The sequence below is a fragment of the Rhinoraja longicauda genome, chromosome 12, assembly GCF_053455715.1.
Source record: "Rhinoraja longicauda isolate Sanriku21f chromosome 12, sRhiLon1.1, whole genome shotgun sequence".
NCBI classification, from domain to species: Eukaryota; Metazoa; Chordata; class Chondrichthyes; order Rajiformes; family Arhynchobatidae; genus Rhinoraja; species Rhinoraja longicauda.
Window position 1 is genome coordinate 19070761 of NC_135964.1, and position 27676 is coordinate 19098436.

At 43.4% G+C, this 27676-nt stretch overlaps 1 protein-coding gene across 1 annotated transcript in view; it reads right to left on the bottom strand.

Moving 5' to 3' along the window:
• Nucleotides 1–27676, bottom strand: part of igsf11 (immunoglobulin superfamily member 11) — a 171368-nt gene that overhangs the window by 63077 nt on the left and 80615 nt on the right. The gene's annotated exons all lie outside the window — the stretch shown is intronic.

Genomic DNA, 27676 nt, shown 5'->3' on the forward strand with positions numbered 1-27676 from the left:
AATACGAGATATTAGAAATGTATTATAAACCTATGTAATGAACAAAACCAAATGATGAACTTTAAAATTGTGAATTTCAACTCAGTTGTAAAAATTGAGTGATCAAAATACATATCACCACACAAGACAAAGTTATTTTCCAGCAACGTAATTACTTGTATGAGCCACAGGTAGTGATTTAGGGCTGAAAGACAACCAAAGAGATTTTGTAGACACAAAAAACAGTAGATGCTGGAATCTTGTGTAGAACACAAAATGCTGGAGTAACTCAACAGATCAAGCAGCATCTCTGGAGGACATGGATTGACCATGTTTTGGGTCGGGACCCTTCTTCAGATGATATGTTGTATTTATTTACATTACTTACAAAGGGGTTGCTGTGTCTGGATTAGGTTTCCACCGTTTGTGACTTTACTGAAGCATACAAGGCAGCATTTTAAAATCTCGCACTCGGAGATATTATTCAACCCTCGGCAACTTTCAGATTACACAAATCTTATTTTAAAAGATCATTAGAGATAGGAACATAATTAGGCCATTCGACCTATCAAGTCTACTCTGCCATTCAATCATGGCTGATCTATCTCTCCCTCCTAACGGCATTCTCCTGCCTTCTCCCCATAACCTCCGACACCCGTACTAATCAAAAATCTATCTCCGCCTTAAATATATCCACTGACTTTGCCTGCACAACCTTCTGTGACAAAGAAATCCACAGATTCACCACCCATCAATTTTACCGGGGAACTCTGCATGAGAAGAATATATTTCAAAAGGTGCAACCATCTACTTCAAGATCTCACCAAGGTTATCTGAATGGACAGCACTGTAATTAAATTATCAACCATTTTCTACATTCATTTCACACAGGTAAATCGCCCAAGGTTTGGTTTACTCGTTCATTTGAAAGATATAGAACTCACTTTTTAAAAGAGACCCATGAGAATTCATGAAGTTCATAGCATGACACTCAAGGTGACAACGTGATGGAGCCAAACCATTTTATTAGATTGCCAGTTTCCCTAAGTTCGACACAAAGAGGGTGACAATCTAATCGAGTTCCTATCTTTAACTGATTCAACTGACTCAACACATTTGGGATGGATCTGACCAGATGTAAAGAATTATTGACAGAAATGCCATATCAACTTGAATTAACTCCTGCATTCTCCCTGTGACTGCATGGGTTTTCTCTGGGTGCTCCAGTTTCCTCATACACTCCAAAAAAACAGGTTTGTAGGTTCATTGGCTTAGTTAACAAAATGTAAATTGTCCCTAGTGTGTAGGTAGTACCAGTGTACCTGGTGATCGCTGGTCGGCGTGGACTCTGTGGGCCGAAGGACCTGTTTCCACGCTGTATCTCTAATGTCTAATGTCACCTATTCATGTTCTCCAGAGATGTTGCCTGGCCTGCTGAATTACTCCAGCACTTTGTGCCTTTTTTAAAAAACAAAACAAGTTCTTGAATTGATTTCAAAGTTACCATGAGTCTCTCTGCAGAGAATTTTTCTGCAGGGAAACGTGTTTTTATCTGAGATTTTGACTTTATATGCATTACATTACAAATGGAGCTTATAAATTATTTATCAAGACAGCAGTAAAGATAGATTACAAATACAAGAGCAGCAGCTTTACTCCAGAGGTTGTATTTTGCCCCATTGTCTTTGCCCACTGTGACTTCATCTGTTGGTGGCAGATTTTTCATTCAGTTCAGCCAGGTCCATGTGCAAAAAGAGGACAATACCCAACAGGGATTTTCTTATTATCTTTGGAGTAGGATGTACTACAAGTAGAGTGGATCAATTAGGATGACTTTACCACCGTCCTAAGAATAAAAGTGCCAAGTATCCCTCATTATTATTTACGGGCAAAACCAGAATTTAAATTTATCCCGTTAAATAATTACAAAGTCACAGAATTTCAAAGTTTGCAAATTCTGGATCTTTTACTTCATTTTGTCAAACACCAACAAGCTTAGTTCTAACAGGGCGACGCGGTGGTGCCACGGTAGAGTTTCTGCCTTACAGCACCAGAGACCCAGGTTTGATCCTGACTACTGCCACTGGCTGTACAGAGTTTGTACGTTCTCCCCGTGACCACGTGGGTTTTCTTTGGTAGCTTAGTGGAGTTTACGCTGGCAATTTTATATTATCTTTGAAGAGTGTAGAAGGATTATTCCATCGTAGCTAATGGTGACTTTCATCCCAAGGATTCAATCCGACTATAATTGGGTAAATATAACATCAATGTATGATTTACTTGCAAACCTGTAACGTTGCTATCATTTCATTTTAAACTTGATGAATGAGCAAATTATGAAGCACAAATGAGAGCAAAGGGATAACAATAATCAACACACTCCCCACCTTCAATAGACTGTGGAGATGATCCTACAGCTCATTTGATCTTCTGGAGACAAGTTGCATCTGAGCAAACATGTCGCTACCTGCACCTCTTGTTTTGACTGCTGCTTATCCGAGTTTCTACTCCCCCATGCTAATCTTGCAGATAATTTTTCATACATTTCAGAAACTTTAGTAAAATGTTTTCCAAGTTTCAAAAAAGCTTTCATTTACAAGTTTTATAAGAGCTGCAGGATTGTCTGCACAGTCTATTGAAGGATAGGAGTATCTTTTTTTAATCATCCCTTTGCTTTTCGTTTGTGCTTCTGTTCACTCCATGAGCACCACACACCACCATTTTGCTTTACCCATTTCCTCTGTGCCCTTCTTTTCATTTTTTCTAAATGAACTCAATGCTTTCTGTAGAAACAGTAATTGTTGTTATTTTAATGTGTATACCATAGAGTATAGAACAAAGCTCAGGAACAGATATGGGTGGCACAGCAGCACAGTGGTAGAGTTGCTGTCTTGCAGCACCAGAGACCCGGGTTTGATCATGGCCACGGGTGTTGTCTGTATGGAGTTCGTCCAATGGCAAAGTTCATTTCAGATAAATGCAGATGCAACCTTAAGAGAAAATTATTTATCTTTCCAGATCTGCAAAATTATATAATTATTCAGTATCTCTGAAGAACATCAAAGCCACTGGGCAGCATGGTGGCATAGCAGTAGAGGTGTTGCCTTACAGCAGCAGGGACCTGGGTTCAATCCTGACTATGGGTGCTGTTTGTACGGAGTTTGTATGTTCTCCTCGTAACCACGTGGATTCTTCCCGGGTGTTCTAGTTTCTCCCACACTCCAAATACGTACAAGTTTGTAGGTTAATTGGCCTCAGTAAAAATTGTAAATTGTCCCTAATGTGTAGGATAGTGTTAGTGTACGAGGATCGATGGTCGGTGCGGACTCGGTGGGCCGAAGGGCCTGTTTCTGTGCTGTATCTCTAAACTAAAACTAAACACTGCTTTTCCAGCAAAACTTTCTTGCAACTTTATTACTTCAAGAGATCAAGATAGCTTTATTTGTCATCCAATATTGGACGAAATTCAGTCACCCACAGTCCAACAATAAAAGCATTAAATAGGCATTAAAATTACACAACCCCAAAAACACACAAAAAAAGAAACATCCATCAAAGAAACATCCATCACAGTGAGTCTCCTCCAGTCCTCTCCTCACTGTGATGGAAGGCCACAATGTCTTTCCCTTCTCCTGCCGTCCTCTCCCGCAGTCAGGCTGTTGTGGTTGCAGGCCGCGCCGGACGGTCCGCAGTGGCCCGAGCCTAAGGCGAGTCGCAGCCGCTCCCGCAGCCTCCGAAGACGGCCGGCTCCGCCGATGATAAGTCCGATCCGGGGCGGGCGAACACGCTACCGCTGTTGCTGTTGCTGCACGTCGGGGCGGTCGTGGCTCCCGACATTGAAGCCCCCGCCCAGCAGAGAAAAATCCCGCGGCCTATTTTAGGCCGCGCCGGACGGTGAAATGTCCGCGGCCCAAGCCCCGCAATCCGGGGCGGGCGAACCCGCTGCCGCTGCCGGAGCTCCCGATGTCGGCATCCACGCGGCCCGAGCCTAAGGCGAGTCGCAGCTGCTCCCGCAGCCTCCGAAGACGGCCGGCTCCGCTGATGGTAAGTCCGATCCGCGGGCTCAGCGAACCAGAGCCCTGGAGGCAGCCAGCTCCAGGAGTTGGGCCGATGGTTGGGCCGCAGCAGGAACGGAGACAACACCCAGAAAACAAAGGTCGGGTCTCCGTTCGGAAGGGACACCTATTTACAATTTTACAGTTCCCCCCCTCCCCCCCACATACACACATAGTACACAAACACAAAAACACCACATCACAACTACAATTAAGACAAAAAAACAACAAAAACACAAAGACAAATGGACCGCAGGTAAGCCGCAGCTGTTAGGGCAGCGCCGCCATTTTGGATCAGTGGTCACCCTGTACACGAGCACCATCCTGCACACTAGGGACAATTTACAATTTTACTGAAGAACATCAGCTTATCCAGCAGATTCCCAAATGGAAGCTGCTTTAAGCTAAAGGTATTATTTTTTGATAATATGGTAATATTTAAATTTCATAGATTGCAAGGCACTGCATTTTGCGTTTCATCTGCCAACAATTTTCTCCTTCATGAGACAGCTAGTTGAGCAATCTGTTCCATTTTAATATTATTGCCGTAACAATTAATGTATTTCACCAACCAAACACAGAGATAAAAGAGATATTATATAACTATTGCTTACACTAATAGGGATAAAAGTGTCTTGATAATCCTTCAATGCTGATGACATGTTCATGTGTATAGGTTGCAGTGTACTTCCCCAAAGTTCATTTACTTAGGATTTGTAGATTGATGCTTAAAGACAGCTTGTATTGAATGACGAGCTGCCAAGGGATTTTTCAGAGTTACCTTGTGCTTGCTTAGATATCAATTAAAGTGAATCTGCTGGATAAGCTGATGTTCTTCAGTGATACAAAATAGGTATTTCATTCAGCAGATCATGAAAGATAAATGGTTCTCTCTATGTGTTCCGTTTATTTATTTGCTTTAAACTTTGAAGATGCGGGGCCGAAACAGGCCCTTCGGCCCACCAGGTCTGCACCGACCAGCGGTCACCCTGTACACGAGCACCATCCTGCACACTAGGGACAATTTACAATTTTTACCAAACCCAATTAATCTACAAACCTGTACGTCTTTGGAGTGTGGGAGGAAACCGGAGCACCAGGAGAAAACCCACGTGGTCACCGGGAGAATGTAAAAACTGTACAGGCAGCACCCGTAGTCAGGATCGAACCCGAGCCTCTGGCGCTGTAAGACAGCAACTCTATCGCTGCGCCACAGTGCTGCCTGTTTATTTTTCACCCTCCATTCCTTCCAATTTTCTCCAAAAGAACTCAGGCTGGATACAGCTCCTCAGACCAAGTTCTCTGATGCTGGTCACAAGCAGCAATTTTTCACTGAGGCTCATCCACCAGTATTAAGCTACGGCTTATTCCACTAATTAAGCTCTGTCTGCACTTAAAAGTTATTAAATATTCCTTGCTGCACTGAGGAGATAAGAAAATAAAACTGCTGCACCATGAATTGTAATCCTTCCAAAATATTTTGGAATTAGTTTGTTTTTAGATCATTTCACTAAAAAGCATGCTGCTTGGTAAAAAAACTCTCTTCCATACTTACGCAAACATGCATGCACAGAATTTGATGAATAATAAACCAAACCCGAATCAGATTTCCCTGCTAACTTGTATTATAAGTACAGATGTTAGATATGGTATAACAGTGATAGCATTAATTTCCAATGTAAAGTACATGAAGTGATACAGCAAAATGCTGCAGCACATTACCTCAGCTATGAAATGACTGTACTTTATTGCTTATGCCATTTTAGAGTGATTAATTCTGTTTTGCTATAAGCAGATTAAGATGGTCCCAGCTGCCAGGGGGATGTGCCCTTTGTCACTGCAGAACAGGGCTCGAGGGAGGAGATCAGGTGTTTCCTGTTGCTATAGAGACAATCTGCTGTAATCTGATTTTTTTAATATAACTATTTTTAGCCTGTTTGAATCCTGACAGGTGAAAGTGCCAATATCCCAACCTAGGAAAGAGGCAAATGCTGATAACTACAAAAAAAAATGTAAATGAAAAGAAAAAGAAAAATCAAAAACATCTTGTTTGTTGGTTAATTGGCTTCGATTTAAAAAAAATTGTAAATGGTTCCCAGTGTGTGGGATGGTGTTAGTGTACGGGGAAATCGATGTTTGGCGTGGACTCAGTGGGCCATAGGGTTGTATGTCTAAAGTCCAAAATCTGCATTTACTGTAAATCTGAAAAAGAAAAGTCTGTAAATGCTCAGCAGGTCAGGTAGCTTCTGCACAGAGAGAAGCAAAGGTAACATTTCAGAGTCTTTGTCAAAATTTGGAAAGAGAGATCATTTGAACTTGGACAGAAGATAGAGCGGGGTGGGGGGGTGGGGGGGGGGGAGAGATCGATAGAGCAAAGTGAATGTTTATGATAGGGTGAGACCACGTCAAATGGATTCATGGGGTCAGATAGCGATTATGCATCTTTGTGCTGTGGGACATGCACAGAGGGTCATGCTGCATTAATGGGGAAGAGGATAAAATAGCCCCCAGAATCACATATCGCCCAAAGCCCTGCTAAAAGCAACACGTAACAGGGAAAATAACTACAGATGCAACTGAATTCAAACCCTACAAACGGTGCAAATGATCAGAAGTGGATCAAGTAAAACAGCATTGTTTTCTCATTTTATATCGCACAGAATTAAATGCAAGAATGCACCGTCTGCTTTCATTGAAGCCATATATTTTCACTCGGAATAATAACACAGGCAGTTACATAATCAGGAAGGCAAGACTTTCAATAAATTATAACGAATATTCCTCAACTCTGGGTTCAGATTTATTATCGTCACATATAACGAGGAATTGAAAGCTTTGTTTTGCATGCAATCCATACAGATCAGATATGAACAGAGGGGAGGGGAAGATTTAATAGGAACCTGAGGGGTAACTTTTTCACACAAAGGGTGCTGGGTGTTTGGAACGAGCTGCCGGAGGAGGTAGTTGAGGCAGGTGCTATCACAACGTGGAAGAAACATTTCGACAAGTGCATGGATAGGACAGGTTTCGAAGAATATGGGCCAAACGTAGGCAGCTGGGACTAGTGTAAATGGGACAATTTGGCCAGTGTGGGCAAGTTGGGCTGAAGGGCCTGTTTCCATGCTGTAAGATTCTGTGACTAGATACAATCAAGTGAAACTCACGTAATAACAGATAGGGAAAGATACAGAGTGCAGAATATATTTCTCAGCATTCCGGCTCATCAGTTCCCCAATCCACCAAGATGCAGGACAGAACGCCACAGGACATCCATCTTCCCTGTGGCTATCAAACTTTACAACTCCTCCCCCTTCTGTTGTGGAGGAGATTAAGACCGACTCTCCTCCACCCCTCCCCCCCCCCCCCCCAAACTTTGCACATCCCCCAAGCTTTGCCACTCGTCACTTTAATTTCTTTTTACATATATTTTGTGGGGTTTTTTTATGACTGTTTGCAGATTAATTTCCCTCCTGGGATAAATAAAGTTCTATCGTATTGTATCGTACCATAGATAAAGTCCAATGTCCACTATGGGGTAGACATAATGAAATTGTTATGGGTTGTATTCCAGCCGAGGACTCGGACACTGAGAGGCCGCTCGGGACTGAGGGCTCAAAGGAGCCAGTCCTGTGCTCGTTGGACCCAGCGGACCGCTGCAGAGCCGGCCCCCGTTCGTCCACCGAGGACAAAAAACCGGGAGGAGGGAGCCAGTGACAACGACGGGCAAGGAACGAGGCCGGTGGGAGAGGAGAGGGAACCGGGGTCGGGCCTACCCAGGGTACAAAGGTGGACGGGCAAAGAGGGGACGTGATGTCCAAGGAAGGTGGTGGCTGGAGGCCTGCAAAAGCCTGGGGTTTGCCTGGAACGAGCATCGCTCACAAGAACTGGAGCGTGGACTTTGAAAATGGCGCCAAAACATGGCGCCTCATGCATGCGGGCTCTGTAGACTATTTCTATACACTTGCAAATCGGGGCAATAAACTACTGGTTTGTTTCTAAGGAAAAATAAGTTAACTGTGTCGGCACTTTGCACATGTGACAATAAAAGCACCATTGAAAGAGCAAGCTAAAGCTTCGCTTGTAGAAATATCAAATTTTGTGACACCTCAATTTGTGTCTGTTGGGCGCACTGTTAGTAAGCCTTTTAAGTTAAATTGAAGTATTTAGACATCTTGTTTGCAACATGGTGCCAGAATCAACTGCCAAGCGATGTTGGGAACGGACCCTGCTGAAGCTGGGGATTCAAAAGGACTCTTGAAAGAGATGCACATTAAATACTCACCAGAGCGAGCAGACCAGGAATGCAGGCAGGGAGTGCCAGGTGGAGGGATGGGAAAGGGCCTGGGACACATGCCAGTCCATTACCAGTCGTAGCTGAAGGAAATAAACTGGAGGCTTCTTTGGAGGATTGGGCCAAGACTCCAAAAGCTGTCTCTGCAAATGATAGCTTAATGAACCTGCCTTCATTAGGTACATCAGTCTGTCAATATCCCGGCAGATTGTGGGTGAGAAATGTTCTGATGTAGCAGTCCTCTCACAAGCCAGATTTAGGGGCAGAAATTCTTTCAAATTTTACGAGGAAGGTCAGCACTGAACTATTCACGTCCCCAAACAGCCCTGGCTTCTCTTGTGCTTTTTCAGAAATTCATTTTGGAGCCTGATTAGTCTTGGAACAGTTGCAAATTCTACAGTACACATACCCGGGTGGGCATTGATGCGCCAAAGTAGTAATGTTTGAAACGAGCAAATGTCACCAGCAACCTGTCCTCCACCACCCATATCAAACCAATCTGCCAAAAAGCACACCAACACCTCTACTTCTTTAGGAGGCTTTGCAAGTTCAGTATGTACCCAGCAACTCCCACCAACTTCTACAGGTGCGTCGGTCGTAGAAAGCATTTTATCGAAATGTATCACACATGGTTTGGGAACAACTCCATCCAAGACCACGAGAAATTGCTGAGAATTATGGGTACAACCCAGACCAGCACACAAACCAACCTACCTTCCATTGATTCCATCTACACCTCGCTGCCTCGGCAAGGCCACCAGCATAATCAAGGATGATTCTCACCCCGGTCACTCCCTCTTTTCCCAACACGCAAGAGGTTTTGAACTGAAAACGCACATCTCCAGATTCAGGGACAGTATCTTCCCAGCTGTCATCAGGTAACTGAACCATACTATCAACAACTAGAGCGCGGTTCTGAGCTACCATCCACCTCATTGAAGACCCTCAGACTATCTTTAATCGGACTTTACCTTGCCCTATACATTATTCCCTTTATCTTCTGGTTCTGGTTGATTACTCTGTGTACTGTAGACGGCTCGATTGTAATCATGTACAGTCTTTCCACTGACAGGAGAGCATGCAACAAAAAGCTTTTCATTCTACCTCTGAAAACGTGGCAATAAACTGAACCTTTGTTGGATAACATTAACATTGATCTAGATTATTTATCTCCAATATAAACTCTGACTTTAACATGAACATCCTAAAGTTGCCCACAGTTATTCAGGGTTTCTTCAAAAGCCGTGCAGTTTACCAGCGTTCCAGAATAGTCAAAGAAATCATTTGAACTGAACCAAAGTACAGGGACCTATGAATTACCCACTTTAATAAAAACTGTAGGATTGTCACATTGTTTTTTTTTAAAATGGTTTAATTGAACTTAATGTCAGGCTAATTCATTCTCATACTTTCTAACCCCCAAAAAATGAATGTGCTGTTAATTCATCACTTGAATATTTCATAAAAATGATATTTTGCCTTCAGTTTCAATTATATAAATGAGACTTCAAACTCTGCACTTCCTGTTTGTGACAGTACCACGAGCACTAATCTGCAACCAACTCATCATAATGACATCACCTCTCTGGGAAACTGAAAGATACATTCATAATGCCAGTCTATAATCCTCCGTCTAAATCCCCATTTATCCAAAACAAAAACAGAAAGCCCCAGAAGCACAAAGCAGTTTAAGCGGGAGAGGGAGGGCGGGAGGGAGCGAGGAATAGGATCAACAAGATGAACTAATCTCAGAGCTGTGTAGAGAGGAACTGCAGATGCTGGTTTACACCGAAGATGGGCACAAAATGCTGGAGTAGCAGCAGGTCAGGCAGCATCTCTGGAGGAAAGGAATAGGTGACATTTCGGGTCGAGACCCTTCTTCAGTCTGAAGAGTAATCTCAGAACTAGTGTGTTGGTGATTGGTGGTCGGCACAGCCTCGATGGGCTGAAGGGTCTGTTTCCATGTAGTATCTCTAAACTAAACTAAATCATGTCTGTAATTGCTTGTTCAGGCACAGAGAATCAGGGGTTGGAGAAAAGAGAAGGAATATTGCCCACAAGGTAGCCTGCCATAATGACTACCTCCAGTGACATTGCCATTGCGTTTTGAGACTGGTAATGGCGCACATCAGCCAACCAGTCACTGCAATTAGCTTACAGCCGCAACAGGTCCACGGTCGACACCATCGCTCTGGCCCTACACTCATCCCTGGAACATATGGATGAAGAGCACACCTACTTCAGACTACTATTATTGACTATAGCTCTGCCTTCAACATCATCGATCCAGCTGGATCTAGCTCTCCCCTCTGCAGCTGGATCCTCGATCACAATCAGTGAGAATAGGCAACAACTATGTTCACAGCGTACAGATAAATGATAAAGGGAATAATGTTTAGCGCAAGATAAAGTCCAATACAGTCCGATTAAAGATAAGTCGAGGGTCTCCATTCAGGTAGATAGTAGCTCAGGCCCACTCTCCAATTGTTGATTGGATGGCTCAGTTGCCAGATGACAGCTGGAAGAGATTGTCTCTGAATCTGGAGGTGTGCATTTCCACTGTTGAAAAGCTTTTGCCTGATGGGAGAAGAGAGAAGAGGGAGTGACTGGGGTGCGGCTCGTCCGTGATTATGTTGGCGGTCTTGCTGAGGCAACGTGAGGTGTAAATGGCGTCAATGGAAGGGAGGTTGGTTTGTGTGATGGTCTGGCAAATGGATGGAATGTGCTTGATGGTTTTTTTTATTTGTTCCATGACTATTTGAGTTGTCAGCTTCTTAAACACCCATTGAAACCAAACCGCACTGTCAAGTAATCTTGAAACAAACAGAGGATGATTACGTGTGGGAAAGAAGTGCAGATGCTGGTTTAAATCAAAGGTAGACACAAAATGCTGGAGTAACTCAGCGGGACAGGCCGCATCTCTGGAGAGAAGGAATGGGTGACGTTTCGGGTCAAGACCCTTCTTCATCCCCCTGGAGAGGAGGAATGGAAGGAGAATAACCAGGTTAGCAGAAAGTTGGCAACAGGTCATTGCCACAGTTTTCTGAGGGTTGTCTCATAGTTTAATCTGGTTAGAAGTTCTCAAATTCTATCATGATATCAAAATCCGCAGTGTTGCTATTTAAGAGGATATTTAGGAGTTGCTATTTTAAGAGTTGCCTCAAAAAAAAACACAGAATGGTTCTCTAGGCAGACAAGCAATGGAGAAATCAATTGAAGAGAATTGTGAACCAATATATTTTGGGTGGAATGCAGTCATCTCAGAAAATGCTAAAACTCCAGGAGTGGAAAAATAATAAAGTGTAAAATAAAATGGGAGATCCTATAGTGCAAACAAAGCAAAAAAATGTGAAATCCATAAACAATTAGAAATGCTTTGGCTGCAGTCAGAAAACTAAAAAAAGACACAAATTGCTGGAGAAACTCAGCATCTCTGGAGAACATGGAGAAGAGATGTTTCAGGTCGGGACCTTTCTTCAGACCGATTGTAGTAGAGAGGAGAAAGCTGGAAATGATGTGGGGGGGGGGGGGGGGACAAAGTCTAGCGAGTGATAGGTGGATACAGGATAAAACAGTTGCTTCCCATTTTAACTCGCCTTCCCATTCTGACGTTTATGATCAGCCTGCGATGCAACTGGTCAACATGCTCTCGACTACACACTTGCAGAAATGGATCGAGTATGAGTTGACGTACCAAATCTCCTCAACCTTCTAAGTAAATAGCCCCTTATGGGCTTTCTTAATGATCGTGATTGTGTGCTGGGCCCAGTGCAGATCAGAGATACGCATGCCCAGGAACCTGTTGACTCTGTCCACCACCATCCCATCGATGAAGTCAGGTTCGTAGATCCCTGGCTTTCCCCTCCTGAAGTCAACAATCAGCTCCTTGGTCCTGCTAACTTTGAGAACAGGACTGGTGTTCTGGCACCATTCAATCAGATTTTCAATCTCCCTCTTGTACCTTGACTCATAGTTACTTACTGACAATGTTTGTTGAGCCGGTATTTAAATGGGGAAAAGAATGAAAAGAAATATAAAGAGTCGTACAAATAGCTAAAGTATTCAAATAAAATATACAATAAAATTCACAGTACAATACAGGTAAGCAGGTAAATATTTGCGAAAGAAAAATTACAGAATATAATGACACTCCAATAATGTAATGAAGATATAAGAGACTACAGATGCAGTAATCTGGAGCAAAGAAACAAGCTGCTGAAGGAACACACCAGTCAGGCAGCATGTATGGAGGCAGCAGCATGGTTGACGTTTCTGGTCAAGACCCTGCATCAGGATACAAAACTTGGACTAGTCTTCTGCCTCTGCAGATGCAGCTTGACCCGCTGAGTTCCTCATTTTCTGTTCCAACAATTCAACATCTCAATGTTTGGAAATCTGAGTGCTTGGCCTCTTGCTCACTCAGTGGTCCATGTGAGCCAGCAGGGGTCCAGAGGGCAACAGAGGCCAGGGTCCACACAGTGAGATGGGGGTTCAAGATCTGGAACATCTGGGGTCAGGAATGTCAGTGGTTCTGTATCTGGGACTAATGTTCCAAGTGCCCGTGTCTTTCCCATGCCCTATAAACCCACCAAGTTCACGGGAAAGTCTACGCGAAGCAGGCAACAACTAAGTGAAAAGTGTACAAGTAGTAACCGGAGCAACATCTGACGGGCCAGAAAATCTGCCGGTCCATCACTGTCAAAGTCCCATGGGGTGCCTGACTATCGGACTTTGACTGTACTGGGGAAGTAGAGAGGAATGACACAGCTGTTCCTTCAGAACCCCACAGAGGAATGTGACACAGTTAACCTACACTATAAATGTAGATGGCAGTGCAGGGCAATGTAAAATAAATCAATATTTAACTGTGAACACTTACAAGCAAAAATAATGAATCCAAACATGTATTGCTACATTTATGCTATTATCCAACCAATGCACTTCCTCCACCTATCTGCTAAATCAAATCCCCTTCACCTGTATCCACCCATCACTTGCCAGACTCTGCCACACCCCCACCTCTCCTTTGGAGACAAACAGTGTGGAAACAGGCCCTTCGGCCCACCAATTCCATGCCGACCAGGGATCACCCCAATACGAGCACTATCCTACACACAGGTAGTCAGGATCGAACCCGGATCTCTGGTGCTGTGAAATAGCAACTCTACTGCTGAGCCACTGTGTCACCTTTCCAATTTCGTCTCCTTTCCAGTTTTTTTCCTTTCCAGTTTTCTCTCCTTTCCAGTTTGAACAAAGGTCCCGACCGGAAATGTCGCCTACCCATTCCCTCCCAAGATACTGCCTAACCCACTCCAGTTCCTCCAGCATTTCATCTTTTGCTCAAGATCCCAGCGTCTGCAGTCCCTCATGTCTCTCAGTATAACTTGACCCTATCGAAGCAATTCTTCGCTCTATTTGAAGCAAACCTATTTTCCGCGATTTATCACATGAATATAACTAACATGAAACGCAGTCATCACAGGCGAATTAAATCCAGGTATCAAATTCAGCCTCATCACGATACAATGGGAAGGATAAAAGCAAAACACTTAACTCTTACTATTGAGGAAATACAATTCGAGGCAGCAGTTGTGTTTGAGATTATCTTAAACTGTTTGATCTTTCACCTTGTGACTGATCATGGTTTATCCTCTGACAGTGTTACTGTATGGAACAGGTTCAGAAGCTGCATGCTGCCCTAGATTACACAAGGCAGGCATGCACATACATGCATAATTTATCATTCAATAGTTCTTATACTACATAATTACAGCCCAGCAGCAGTAAATGTGTGCCTCTCAGTGCTAGAGACCCGTCGAGTTCGATCCTGACTTTGGGTGCTGACTCTGCAGTGTTTGTACGTTCTCCTGTGACTGCGTGGGTTTCTCTGGGTGCTCCGGTTTCCTCCCACATCCCAAAGACATGCAGGTTTGTAGGTTAATTGCCTTCTGTAAATTGTCCCTAATGTGCAGGTGATTGCTGGTCGGCACGGACTCGATGAGCCGAGGGGTAGATCTTGGCTTTCTGAAAGCCAATAACAACTGTTGAAGCCGAAGGCTTTAGAAATAAAAGTCGAGGGAATTGCACACTTGGCAACTCACTTATCAATTTCTACGCTTCTGTGTAAAGCCAAAATCTAAGCCCAATTGCTCTAAAACATCTACAGCTTTGTCTGAAACACATACACAGATGGTCCACAGTTTTGTCTTGAGAGAGGCAGAGGGCAGCAGATAACATTGAATCAAGTCTGCCTGAGGTGCTGACCAGCGAGAGTTTACAGCCTTTAAACTGGGTTCCCGGAACAGCTGTGTATGATCTGTTTATATGTTACAAACCCCAGTCAAAATTAGGGCTGAAGTGAATGGCAGCCGACTGTTTAGAGATAGAATTACCACGACTTTGCACTATCCACTTCAACATGTTCTGAGAAAACGTAATGCTTAATTTGTCAGATTATCCTCAACAGAAGTACTTGAGCCTCACAAGTTAAACGGCAAACTTGCACTGAGCCAAATCTCACTTGACTGGCAGGCAATGATTCCTTTGGAAGCCATCAACAATCAGCCGTTTCGCTTGGGCAGCTTACCACCCAGCTGTAAGACTTTTGATTTCTCTAATGTCAAGTAACTCGTGCACACCTTTCCCTCTCCCACCCCCCAATCGTCCTACCAGTTTCACAGTTTACGTCCTTGTATCCCTCTTCTTATCACACCTTCCCCAGCCAACAATGGGTCATTGTGGGCTCCACCCTTCCTGAGGTTATCTATTGGCAGTCCTGATTTGTTCTGGCCTTTTCTCACCAGTTTATTTCCCTCCACCCACACCACCCCCCCCCCCCCCCACCTCTGAAGAGGGGTTCCGACCCAAAAGGGCACCCCTGTTCCTCGTTTCCAGAGATGCTGCCCGACCCGCTGAGTTACTCCAGCTTTTTGTGTCTATCTTCGGTTTAAATCAGCACCTGCAGTTCCTTCCTGCAGAGAACTGCTATGATTGGGCAATCTATGGCCGACGTGGACTCATTGGGCGGCGTTTCCTTACTGTATCTCTAAAATTAAACTAAGACAGAGACCTTATCCATTTTCCTTGTGGCAAAACGAAAGCCCCAGGCCAAATAGGAAGTTTGCTTTAAATTTTGAATGTTTTTTTTATTATACCAATTAGAACGGGTTTTAAAGGCTCTGCCTGCATCAGAGACATTTAAAAATAGTTGAAAAACATTCCACAGTAACTAACGGAAACAGGTCCTTCAGCCCACCGAGTCCGTGCAGACCAGCAATCCCCACACACCAACGCTATCCTACACACTAGGGCCAGTTTACAATTCTTACCAAAGCCAATTAACCTACAAATCTGTACGTCGTTGGAGTGTGGGAGGAAACCAGAGCACCAGGGGAAACCCCAAGCGGTCACAGGGAGAAAGTACAAACTCCGTACAGACAGCACCCTTAGTCAGATCAAACCCGGGTTTCTGGCGCTGTAAGGCAGCAACTCTACTGCTGCACCACTGTGCCGCCCTAGATGGCAGCCATGATGTTCCAGGAGCAGGCGCCCAGACTCCACTGACTGAAGCTGCTCTACATGAGGAAATCACGCTCTTCCACCCCGCATGTCACGAAAAGGCAAATGGCAGGTCCAAGGCTATGGATACCACTATTATAACTAAAGATTAAAAAGGAATGAACAATATGGACCATTATGACTATGTCTGCAGCCAAAATCAGAAAACAATAACATTTCTTCAGATAAAAAGAAGAAAGGGAAAGTCCCAACTTTGTAATTCAATAAATGGCAAAATAATTAAAATTAAAGATTAAGATGCAAAGATTATTTAGGCTGGTTTTGTAATTGTTGTACGAGAAGGTAACAAGGAGACTGGGACTATATTGCCTGGAGTTTTCAGGAATGAGAGGAGATACCATCAAAACGTGCAGTCTAGATGTAGGGAAGATGTTTTCACAGACTGAGGACAGTTGGGGTGCAGTTCATTCATCAGATTATCCTCAATGAAAGCACTTGAGCCCCAAATTAAAAGGCGAACTATATCCCGGGGAAATAGTCTCAGTGCAAGCAACAGGCTGCCTCTACGGGCAATGAGGAGAAAACTCTTCACTCTAAGGATGGTGAAGCTTTGGAATTCTCAACCCCAGGAGTTTTGGAGGCTCAGTCGCTGTGCTCATTCTAACACAGATAGATTGTTGGATATTAAGAGAGTTAAAGCAGCCCTGGAAAACGATGCCAAGGTAAAATATCAGCCAAGATCTGAATGAATGGCACAGTGAGTTTGTAAGGTTGGATGGCCTACTTCTGCTCCTGTTTCAGTAAACCACTGCCAAATCAGCCTAAAGTCAGCAATCTCTTGCATTTAGAAGAACCCGACCCGAAGCATCACCTATCCATGTCCTCCAGAGATGCTCCCTGACCCATTGAGTTACTTGCACACTGTGTTCTACACAAGATTCCTGCCTCCGCAGTTCCTTGTGCCTTTTGTGGACCTTCCACCCTAGGGATGCGCTGAATTATGAAACAAAATTATTTGTTGAAATTTCCTCGAAGCTTCGTGTCTGATGCATCACAAAGCTGTCCTTCACGCTGTCAAGCTAAATTATGGACACGCTCGTTTGAGCAGGGAAAACATACTCAAGGTCCCCTTTATGGGACTCACCATTTCCCTGCCCATTTATTTCATCGCCCCTCCACAATAAGCAATTTAGATAAACTGATTCAAAGCAATAAACACTACCAGGATTGATGGAGAGGATCAAAAGCTGCAGCCCTGTAACCACAATCCAACATTCATATTGTCTCTTGTCAAAATCATAATAAATGACTTTAGAGATACAGCTCAGAAGCAGGCCCTTCATCCCACAGAGGCCACACCGACCAGTTATCACCCCGTACACTGGCACCATGCGACACACTAAAATTGTAAATTGTCCCGGTGTGTGTAGGATAGTACAGGGTAATCACTGGTCGGCACTGACTCGGTGGGCTGAATGGCCTTTTTTTCACACCGTATCTCTAAAGTCTAGGGACAGTTTACAATAGCCAATTAATCTACAAAACCTGTACGTCAAGGCCAGCCACAAATGACCTCACGCAGGGTGGTGCCCTGGTTGTCTAGGGAAGGTGTGATCTCAAGAAGGACACAATGCAGCAAGCTTCCCTGAACTGTTTCAGTGTTGCGCATCGCATCTGAACTTGCAGGAGAGTGGTTTGGGGTTGGCTGAAGGTCAGTGAGGGGGAAGGATGGGAGAAATACAATGCTAACTTTAGGAAAGCATAGATACAAACATGTAGTGTCAGAAGGGGTCACCTCAATGCCATATGGCCTTGGCAAAACTACACATGCAATAGCGTATGCAGTTTTTAATCTACTTTTGAAAAAAGGATGTTTATTTCTTGTCAAGGTTAAGAGAGGATGCATAGTTAATCCCAGAAATTAATGGCATGATGCCGGAGGAAAGTAGATCAGATTGAAAAGACAGAAGGGATTTGATATCATTACTTAAAAATATAAGGGATGGACAAATTGGATCCAAATGACTTTAAAATTTTAAATACAGAATTTTAAATACAGGGAGTGTAACATTGTGTCATTTTGCTCACTTTAATACACTTGCAATCAGCAAAACAATTGTTTACGCAACATGGAAAGCACATGATTTTTATTTGGTTGCATGTTAAAGAAAAATATACAAATAGCTAAATAATATTGCTGGTTTGATGTGCATACGTGCTAGTGTAATGGGTAAACACAATGTCTTTTCACACTGTTAACTAAGGCTCATTTTCATTGGTATGTTAACTTAAGCAAATAAGGAATGCTGCAATATGAAGTATTTTCTACTCATTTTTTAATTAAAGTGAATTTAGTGCTTAGAGTTTAGAGACACAGCATGGAAACAGGCCCTTCGGCCCAACGAGTTTGCAGCGACCAATGATCATCTGTACACTAGTTTTATGTTATCCTAGTCTCGCGTGCGACACACTAGGAGCAATATACGGAAGCCAATTAACCTACAAGCTTACGGAAGCCAATTAACCTACAAATGGTAACCTACAAATTTGAAAATGTGGGAGGAAACTGGAGCACCCGGAGAAAACCCACATGGTCCCAGGGAGAGCATACAACGTCTGTATGGACAACACCAGTAATCAGGATCGAACCTGGGTCTCTGGTGCTGAAAGCCAGGCAACCCCTACGCCACTGTGCTGAGAGATTAAGTTTTTACCCAGACAGGATTTCTCAATATCAGCTTCTCCTACAAATATATAATTGGCCCATATTTAGATTTTTAAAATGGGTTTCATCTTGGCTACAAGCAAAAGAACGAACACATTACAAAACTGCTTTTAATTTGCTCTCCCCCCCTCCCCCTCTTTTCCTCCCCCCCAACCACCACTCGCCCCTTATAATTAGTCCGAAGGAAGATCCAGGCCAAAAATGTCACCTATCCATTCCCTCCACAGATGCTGCCCGACCCGCTGAGTTCCTCCAGCACATTGTGTTTTACTCATGATTCTGACATTTGCACTTCCTTGTTACTTTTTGCTTTTAATTGAACTAACTTGAGTTCACCACAAGATAACTAATGAGACATAGCAAAATAAAACATCATCTCAGGTTGGGGCCAGACCTTCATCGCCCTCATCAAAAGTCATCTTCACCTTCAGCACAGAAAGCCACCATTAAAATAATTCAACCTGACAGCAAAACGTAGCCTTCAGCTTTCATGGAACAGTTTATGAATGCAATGCTGTCCAATATATCTTCTAGAATCCATTTATAAACAATGTCCTTCTGCTTCAGTGAATGAGCAAAGCTAAGAGAAGCAGATGACCCATTTGGGCCTGACAAGAGATCCTGCAGATGGTGCAGATTAATTCAGGGCAAAAAACAATGCACATCTTTGATACAAGGGAGATCATTGCCTCCAAAGATCCATCTGATCTGCGGAGATTTCTATTATGAGTGAATTGCAACCACAATTAATTTTGACAAATCTCTACAAATCCATTTCAATACAGCTGTTTGTTTACCCTTTGTAAAACAATGATGCACAACTGGACAGCTCTAATTAAAACAAAATACATAACATTTACCTTCCAGTAATAAGTAAAAATAACTACTATTCCTCAGAAACAGGATTACGTGTCATTTTACTTTTAAAGAATATTCAAAGAAAGGAAATTTAAAGAAAGGAATATTTAAAGAAAGGAATATTTAAAGAAAGGAATATTTAAAGAAAGGAAAAGAAACCTTTTAGTAGCAGTTTCAATTCATAATCAGGCCAATATTTTTATTTAATATTCTAATGGCTTTTCACAATTTAGGTAAGTGGTTTGGTATCTCCTTTGTGCAGCATTTCCTTCATAGACAATTGATGTTTTAATTCATTATTTCCATAACCAAACTCAAATCTGGATTGATTAAGTTGAGTTGAGTTGATTGTCACATGTACCGAGGTACAGTGAAAAGCTTTTGTTGCGTGCTAACCAGTCAGCTGAAAGACAATACATGATTACAATTGAGCCATCCACAGTGTGCAGATACAGGATAAGGGGAATAACATGAATAAGATAAAGCTAGTTAAGTCCGATCAAAGGTAGTCCAAGGGTCTCCAATGAGGTAGATAGTAGTTCCAGGACTGCTCTCTAGTTGGTGGTAGAATGTTTCAGTTGCCCAATAACAGCTGGGAGGAAACTCCTGAATCTGGAGGTGTTTATCACCTTTTCTTTTTATGGATACGTATTGGTCCACTGCATTTAAAAACAATTCCCTTGAAGGGACTTCATAGGCACTCGATTGCCTAATGCTAGTCAAATTCGCAAATCCACTGCAGTTGGAACTATCTAGCCTGACACCTTAAGGACCAGAATATTGTTTGACTAAAGAAATTGCCCAGATCATCTTTCGGAGCAGAAGAAATGTTCTCTGCAATTATAGGTACTCCCCGACTCACACAAGGGTTCTGAAAACTCGTGAGGTTCGTTACGGTTTCACACACCTGAAGCAAGTCAACTATTATCGCAAAAGTTCCACTGGAGGGTTAATAACTACAGATCAGTACAGATCTTAGTTGATTTTAGATCCTAGCTAATTAGTATAGATCTGCACTACAGATTCAGAACATACTGGACCACAGGAGTAGTCAGACCTTGTATAATGTGAAATCTGACATCGTTCCAAAGAGTCAAGTCAAGTCAAGTCAATTTTATTTGTATAGCACATTTAAAAACAACCCACGTTGACCAAAGTGCTGTACATCTGATTAGGTACTAAGGGGAAAAAATGAAACATACAGTAGCATGCAAACAGTTCACAGCGCCTCCTCAATGAGCCTCAAACGCTAGGGAGTAGAAATAGGTTTTGAGCCTGGACTTAAAGGAGTCGATGGAGGGGGCAGTTCTGATGGGGAGAGGGATGCTGTTCCACAGTCTAGGAGCTGCAACCAAAAGAGAGTCATAGTGATAGTGTGGAAACAGGCCCTTCAGCCCAATTTGGCCACACCGGCCAACATGTCCCAGCTACATTCGTCAAACCTGCTTGCACTTGGTCCATATCCCTCCAAACCTGTCCTATCCATGTACCTGTCTAATTGTTTCTTAAACGTTGGGATTGTCCCGGCCTCGACTACCTCCTCTGGTAACTTGTTCCATATACCTACCACCCTGTGTGTGAAAACGTTACCCATCAAATTCCTATTAGATCTTTTCCCCTTCACCTTGAACCCATGTCCCCGAATCCCCCATACTGGGCAAGAGATTCTGTTCATCTACCCGATCTATTCCTCTCATGATTTTATGCACCTCTAGAAGATCACCCCTCATCCTCCTGCACTCCGAGGAATAGAGAACCAGCCAACTCAACTTCTCCCTATAGTCCTGCAACATCCTCGTAAATCTTCTCTGAACCCTTTCAAGCTTGACAATATCTTTCCTATTACATGGTGCCCAGAACTGAACACAATACTCTAAATGCAGTCTCGCCAACGTCTGAAACAACTGCAACATGACCTCCCAATGTGCATTGATGACTCCTAGTTCTGCCCACCCACCTCCTTTAATTAATCGGCTTGCTTGGCCGACATCCAGTGCTAGATGAATGAAAATTTCCAGAAACTAGAGAACAGAAAGGCCAAAATAGACATCTTCAGTCCTTGCCTTACCCTCAGTTTGTTGATGACTGACCCCTTGGCAATTAGCTGTGGCCGAAATAGAATCTACAAACATGGCTGTCATATTTGGTCCAGAGGTGCATTTCCAGCCGCTTCAAAAGGCAAACGTCAAGAATACTTATTTTCATCTCCACAGCACTATCTGGCTCTGACCTTCCTCAGCAATTCTGCCACTGAAAACCTTTCCAGCCTTGATTTCTCCCAAAATACTTGTCGCCCTGCCAAAAAAACTGCAGAGCGGAGGTGCAGAACCTGGCGGACTGGTGCTCAGTTAACAACCTGTCCCTAAACACCTCCAAGACCAAGGAGCTGATCATCAACTTCCGTAGATCACACAACAGGGAATACGCTCCGATCTTTATCAATGGGGACAGTGTGGAGAGAGTGTCCAGCTTCAAGTTTCTGGGCACTCACATTTCGGAGGACCTCACATGGTCCACTAACACCGCTGCGCTGGTCAAGAAGGCGCAGCAACGACTGTTCTACCTGAGAACACTGAAAAAGTCTGGTCTGCCCCAACAGCTGCCGACGACCTTCTACCGCTGCACCATAGAGAGCATCCTAACGCATGGCATCCCTGTGTGGTACCTCAGCTGCACGGAAGCAGAGAGGAGAGCTCTTCAGCGGGTAGTCCATAGAGCTCACAAGACTATCGGAACACAGCTAACAGCCTTGGAGGACATCTACAACACACGATGGCTCAGAAAAGCCACCAGCATTCACAAAGACTCCTCACACCCCTGCAATAGTCTGTTCGAAATTCTACCATCAGGCAGACGCTACAAGGCCTTCTACGCCCGCAACTCCAGACTCAAGAACAGCTTTATCCCCAGGGCCATAGCTGCTATGAACTGGTCCTGCTGAGCCGGATGGTCACATCGCACAGTGATCCGGCACAGATCTACTTGCACTTTATACTGTTTTAAATCTGTTTCTAATTTTGTTTCACTGGGTTGTATAAAATTATACTGATTAGCTAATTAATTTATTGCATCGTATGGAAGGCGCATTCCAAATCTCGTTGTACCCTTGTACAATGACAATAAAGATATATTGTATTGTATTCTTCACCTTCCACAAGCTCAATGTCGCACAACACTGAAGCATCCCAAGCCTTCATTACTACCCTATCCACTTGTGCTGCCACCTTTAGTGAGCTATGAACTTGGATTCTAGAATCCTGCTGCACATCAAAGCTGATAAGGGTCTTGCCTTAATCTGTTAAGGCCCATAAATAATAGATTGTAGAGAAACATCAATCTTACACAACAGTTCTCACTAAGTTACTCTTCCTGAGAAGTACTGACAAAATAATGGCTTTGCAATTATTAGCACTACAGTACAATGTAACATGGGATTTAACACAGTTACTGGTGTGACAATGCAATGTAGCCAACGCCAAGGCTCTGTGGGGGAGGACAACAATCTAGGATCCTTCCGCTGCTGGACATTGGGGGCAGGGTGTGGTGGAGCCGCCCCTCAAAGTAAGGGAAGGGATTCCACGCCAGAGAGCCACATGAGTGGCAAGGGCGAGGAGTAACGTTATGTGATTGGTGTATTGAATATCTGTATTGAATGTATGTATAGCCTCCGAGAATGTCGGATGGAGTTTTGGAAGAAACATGTTTTGTAAATATTTATTTCTTGAATAAAGACAATGTAGTACATGGTGATTGTACATATTTGTCACTTTAAATGTACAGACACAGCAGTGATTTTGTGCTTCATATTAGACCCAAAGAACCGTTGAAACAAGGACCTGCAATTTCTGGTTTACACAAAAGGACACAAAGTGCAGGAATAAGACCCGGGTTCGATCCTGACTATGGGAGCTGTCTGTACGGAGTTTGTACGTTCTCCCCGTGAACTCATGGGTTTTCTCCGAGATCATCGGTTTCCTCCCACACTCCAAAGACGGTTTCCAGGTTTGCAGGTTAATTGGCTTGTAATTGACTGCGGCACGGTGGCGCAGCGGTAGAGTTGCTGCCTTACAGCGAATGCAGCGCCGGAGACTCAGGTTCGATCCTGACTACGGGCGCCGTCTGTACGGAGATTGTACGTTCTCCCCGTGACCTGCGTGGGTTTTCTCCGAGATCTTCGGTTTTCTCCCACACTCCAAAGACGTACAGGTATGTAGGTTAATTGGCTGGGCAAATGTAAAATAAAATTGTCCCTAGTGGGTGTAGGATAGTGTTAATGTGCTGGGACCGCTGGGCGGCGCAGACTCGGTGGGCCGAAGGGCCCGTTTCTGCGCTGTATCTCTAAATCAAAATCGAAAATGTAAATTGTCCCTAGTGTGCGCAGTGTTAATGTGCGGGATCAGTGCGGACTCGGTGGGCTGAAAGATCTGTTTCCACGCTGTATCTCTAAACTAAACTAATTACATTAGGCAGCATCTTTGGAGAACATGATTGGTGACGTTTCGGGTCGGGACCGTTCTTCAGGCTGATCCGATTTCTGCCAGAAGAGGGGTCCTGAACCAAACCGTCATCTATCCATGTTCTCCAGAGATGCTGCCTGTCTCGCGGAGTTAATCCAGCACTTTACGTCCTTTTGTATCATTAAGCATTGGGCAGTATTAGAGATTTTCATATTTCCATGGAAATCCTGAAGCTGCACACACGTAACATTAAATAGTTATGTAGAGAAGTGGCAACATTCTCTTCCAAAATCCAGGGTAACAGTGAACATGCTTAGGAATTGTGTAGAAAAAAAACTGCACATGCTAGTTTAAACCAGTTTAAAAGCTGGAGTAACTCAGCGGGACAGGCAGCATCGCTGAATAGAAGGAATGGATAGAAAGGAATGGCCGACATTTCGTTTCGAGACCCTTCTTCAGACTGAGGTTTACCTCAGATGATGAATGGCAATGCCAGGGAAGAGCAATAATTTTTCTACCTTGTCATTCCATGTAAGCATTTTCCCTGACAATTCCATTTCAATTCAGACTGGCAATTCACTGTCAGCTGTGGAAATGCTCCTATCCTAGTGACACAAGATTACTCACTGAAATAGACACAAAATGTTGGAGAAACTCAGCGGGACGGGCAGCATCTCTGGAGAGAAGGAAATGGTGATGTTTTGGGTCGAGACCCTTCTTCAGAAGAAGGGTCTCGACCCGAAACGTCAACTGTCCATGTTCTCCAGAGATGCTGCCCAGCCCACTTAGTTAATCCAGCTTTTTGTGTCTAAACAGGCTTAGGAATTGTACAAGAGTACTGACAGGAGGAGCCAAAGATGCAATGATCCTCGTCAATGAATGCTGACATGCTGTCTACCAAATTGTCAACGACTGCCCGATTTACAATTGGTGACAACATCTTTCATCCCGACAGCAAAAAATACTGCACATCTTGCAGAATTAAATTTCACATTAACCATATTGATGGATGTGTTGAGTGATTAAAGAAGAGCGTTTCTTGCATTTGGTCTTGACAATAATTATAGCTGCTGATTCCTCGATCAGAGGAAAGCACTGGATTGGAAGCTACAGCCACAAAAAGGCTGTTACGTAACAAAATTGCCACATTTCTCTGCAACACGGACACAGAAATCCCGCAGTTGCTCAGACAAAGTAGATGCCTGACTAAAGATACTCAAAGTTTAAAAAAGATGAAACTATCATTCATAATATAATTCCACCACCGATTTTGCCTGGTTCCAGAGCCTTTCTGGATTATCGGTTTTGCCAGACCAACAGAGGTCACGGCCTTTGGGGGCCAAGACGCACAGCCCACAAAGTCAGCCGCAGAAGTCGGCTGTGGGAGTGGATCTGCCGGCTCCGGCTGCAGGGGGCAAATCAGACCCCCAATCAGCTGCGGAATTCCTGATTAGGTTGAGATCAGCTGTCTCACCCGGCCTGGATGCCACATTTTCAGGGAGATGCCCGGGGGGGGGGGGGGATTCTTTTGTTGAGATTAAAGGGACCACCAGTTGCTGGGGGGGGGGGGGGGGGGGGGGGGGAATCGGTGGTGGACTTGTATTGGTTTATGAAAACAGAATAAAACCATCTGTTAAACTCCTATCAGAACAGTTAGCTATTGGAGGACAGCCTTTTAAAGTTTGCAGTACAACGCTAGTAAGCAAAGTGAGCTTTTAACAAAAATGTAACTTATTTACTAATCCTGGGTAATTATTCTCGACATTAAGCATGGCTTCTTGCATTGTTATTCGGTCAAGAATTCACAATCATTCATCGTGTGGTTCCAATTTTTGTCCCCATGGCGTAACAGATGCAATAAGATTTGCATGCATCAATCAATATAAATTTTGTTCCGTACAGCCAATACAGTTCTACGCTCATTTTCTGTGATTAAAACTGATGTTAAAACCCCCCCCATTTAAGTCATGATCAGTCTGAGCTCAGCCTTTGGCGAGGAGTCTTATGCAAGAGCTTGATCTCACTGATTTTATACCAACCCGCCTGAGGTGTACAATCTCTTACTGATCAAGAGAATATTTGCCGAGGTACAGAGTGACTTTAAAGCTTACAAATTCAGATGAAGCAAAATTAGCAGTGCTGAGGATCATGGCGATATCAAGAGGGAGAACTAACTTGCCAACTAAGAAGTGTTCAAAATTTGGCCCAATGAGTCACACAGAATTATTCATTGCAATCCATTTGATGCAAAGCGGGGCAACTGGTGGAGCTGCTGCCTCACAGCGCCAAAGACCCAGATACAATCCTGATCTCGGGTGCTGTCGGTGCGGAGTTTGCACGTTCTCCCTGTGACCGCGTGGGTTTCCTCCAGGTTCTCCGTTTACTTCCACTTCCCAAAGACATGGGACTGCAGGCTAACTGCAAATTGCCCTTGGTGTTAAGGAGTGGGATAACATAGAACCAGTGAGTACGGGTGTTCAGTGATTGGCCTGGACATGGTGGGCCGAAGAGCCTCTTTCCATGTTGTCTCTTTCAAACAATCAATTCAATTGCACTCAAAACAATTGAAACGAAAAGTACAAAGGAACATTTAAGGTTTTGTTTCTGATAGCACGGGAACCAGAAGCCTGAAATGAACAGCGATACAATTCATCTTAATGATTTATAGGTGAAAAAGGAGAAATAAACTAATTGAGAGCACAAATATTTTATTAATTAAAATTTAGCTTGCGTAATTATAAAATTTCTAAAATGTCCTTACCCATGTAATTTCATAAATTATAGGATCAGAATTAGGCCATTCGGCCCATCAAGTCTACTCCACCATTTAATTTTGGCTGATCTATCTTTCCCTCTCAACCCCATTGACCTACGTTCTTTCCATAACCCTTGATGCCCGTACTAATCAAGAATCTGTCAAAATGCACCTTAAAATATCCATTGACTTGGTATCCGCGCCCTTCTGTGGCAATGAATTCCACATATGGCAGCATTTATGTGTAGGAAGGAACTGCAGATGCTGGTTTACACCGAAGACAGCCACAAAATGCTGGAGTAACTCAGTGGGACAAGCAGCATTTATCATTGATTAGTTGATCGATCAGTATTCACTGGAGGCACTCATTGGAATTTATCCTATCTCCATATCAAATAGTTTTCAGGAGTTACAATAATGATTTCAATACATGAGAAAGTTATCATGAATGCCACAATGTTTTCAACCAAAGTATAGTTGGAGAAGATAAAATGCATTTTATCAACCAACACAATGGCAGAGAGACCATTTATAACAGTAACGGCAGAAAACCCTGAAGCCCAACATAGGAGATTTTTTTGCCTCCATCTCACTGGAAATTTGCCTGTGCCACTTCTATTGTGAACTTAATCTTACCACATTGGCCTTGTAATATTGTGCAGTGGAATGTTATATGTTATTAAAAGACACGAGACACACAAGAAAGTTGTCAAACTGATGCTTCAATACAAAAATTCCTGAAAATACAAAAAGATAAATACAACACAAGGGCAGCACGGTGGCACAGCGGTAGAGTGCTAAGAATTCAAATACTATCCCAATTTTAAAAATGTCTTAAATAGAATTGCAATGTCTTTGATTCTGTATTTGGTTCCACTCAAATGATTTTGCTGTTTAATCCATTTAAGTGAAGCAAATAAAATGTGCGCCCATTTAATCTGTGCTTTGTGTCACAATTCCATTCCACTCCCGGCAAAGAAAAGTTCTATTTTTAGGCTCTCGCACACCTCTGAAATTATCACGCTAAAATTCTCCCGA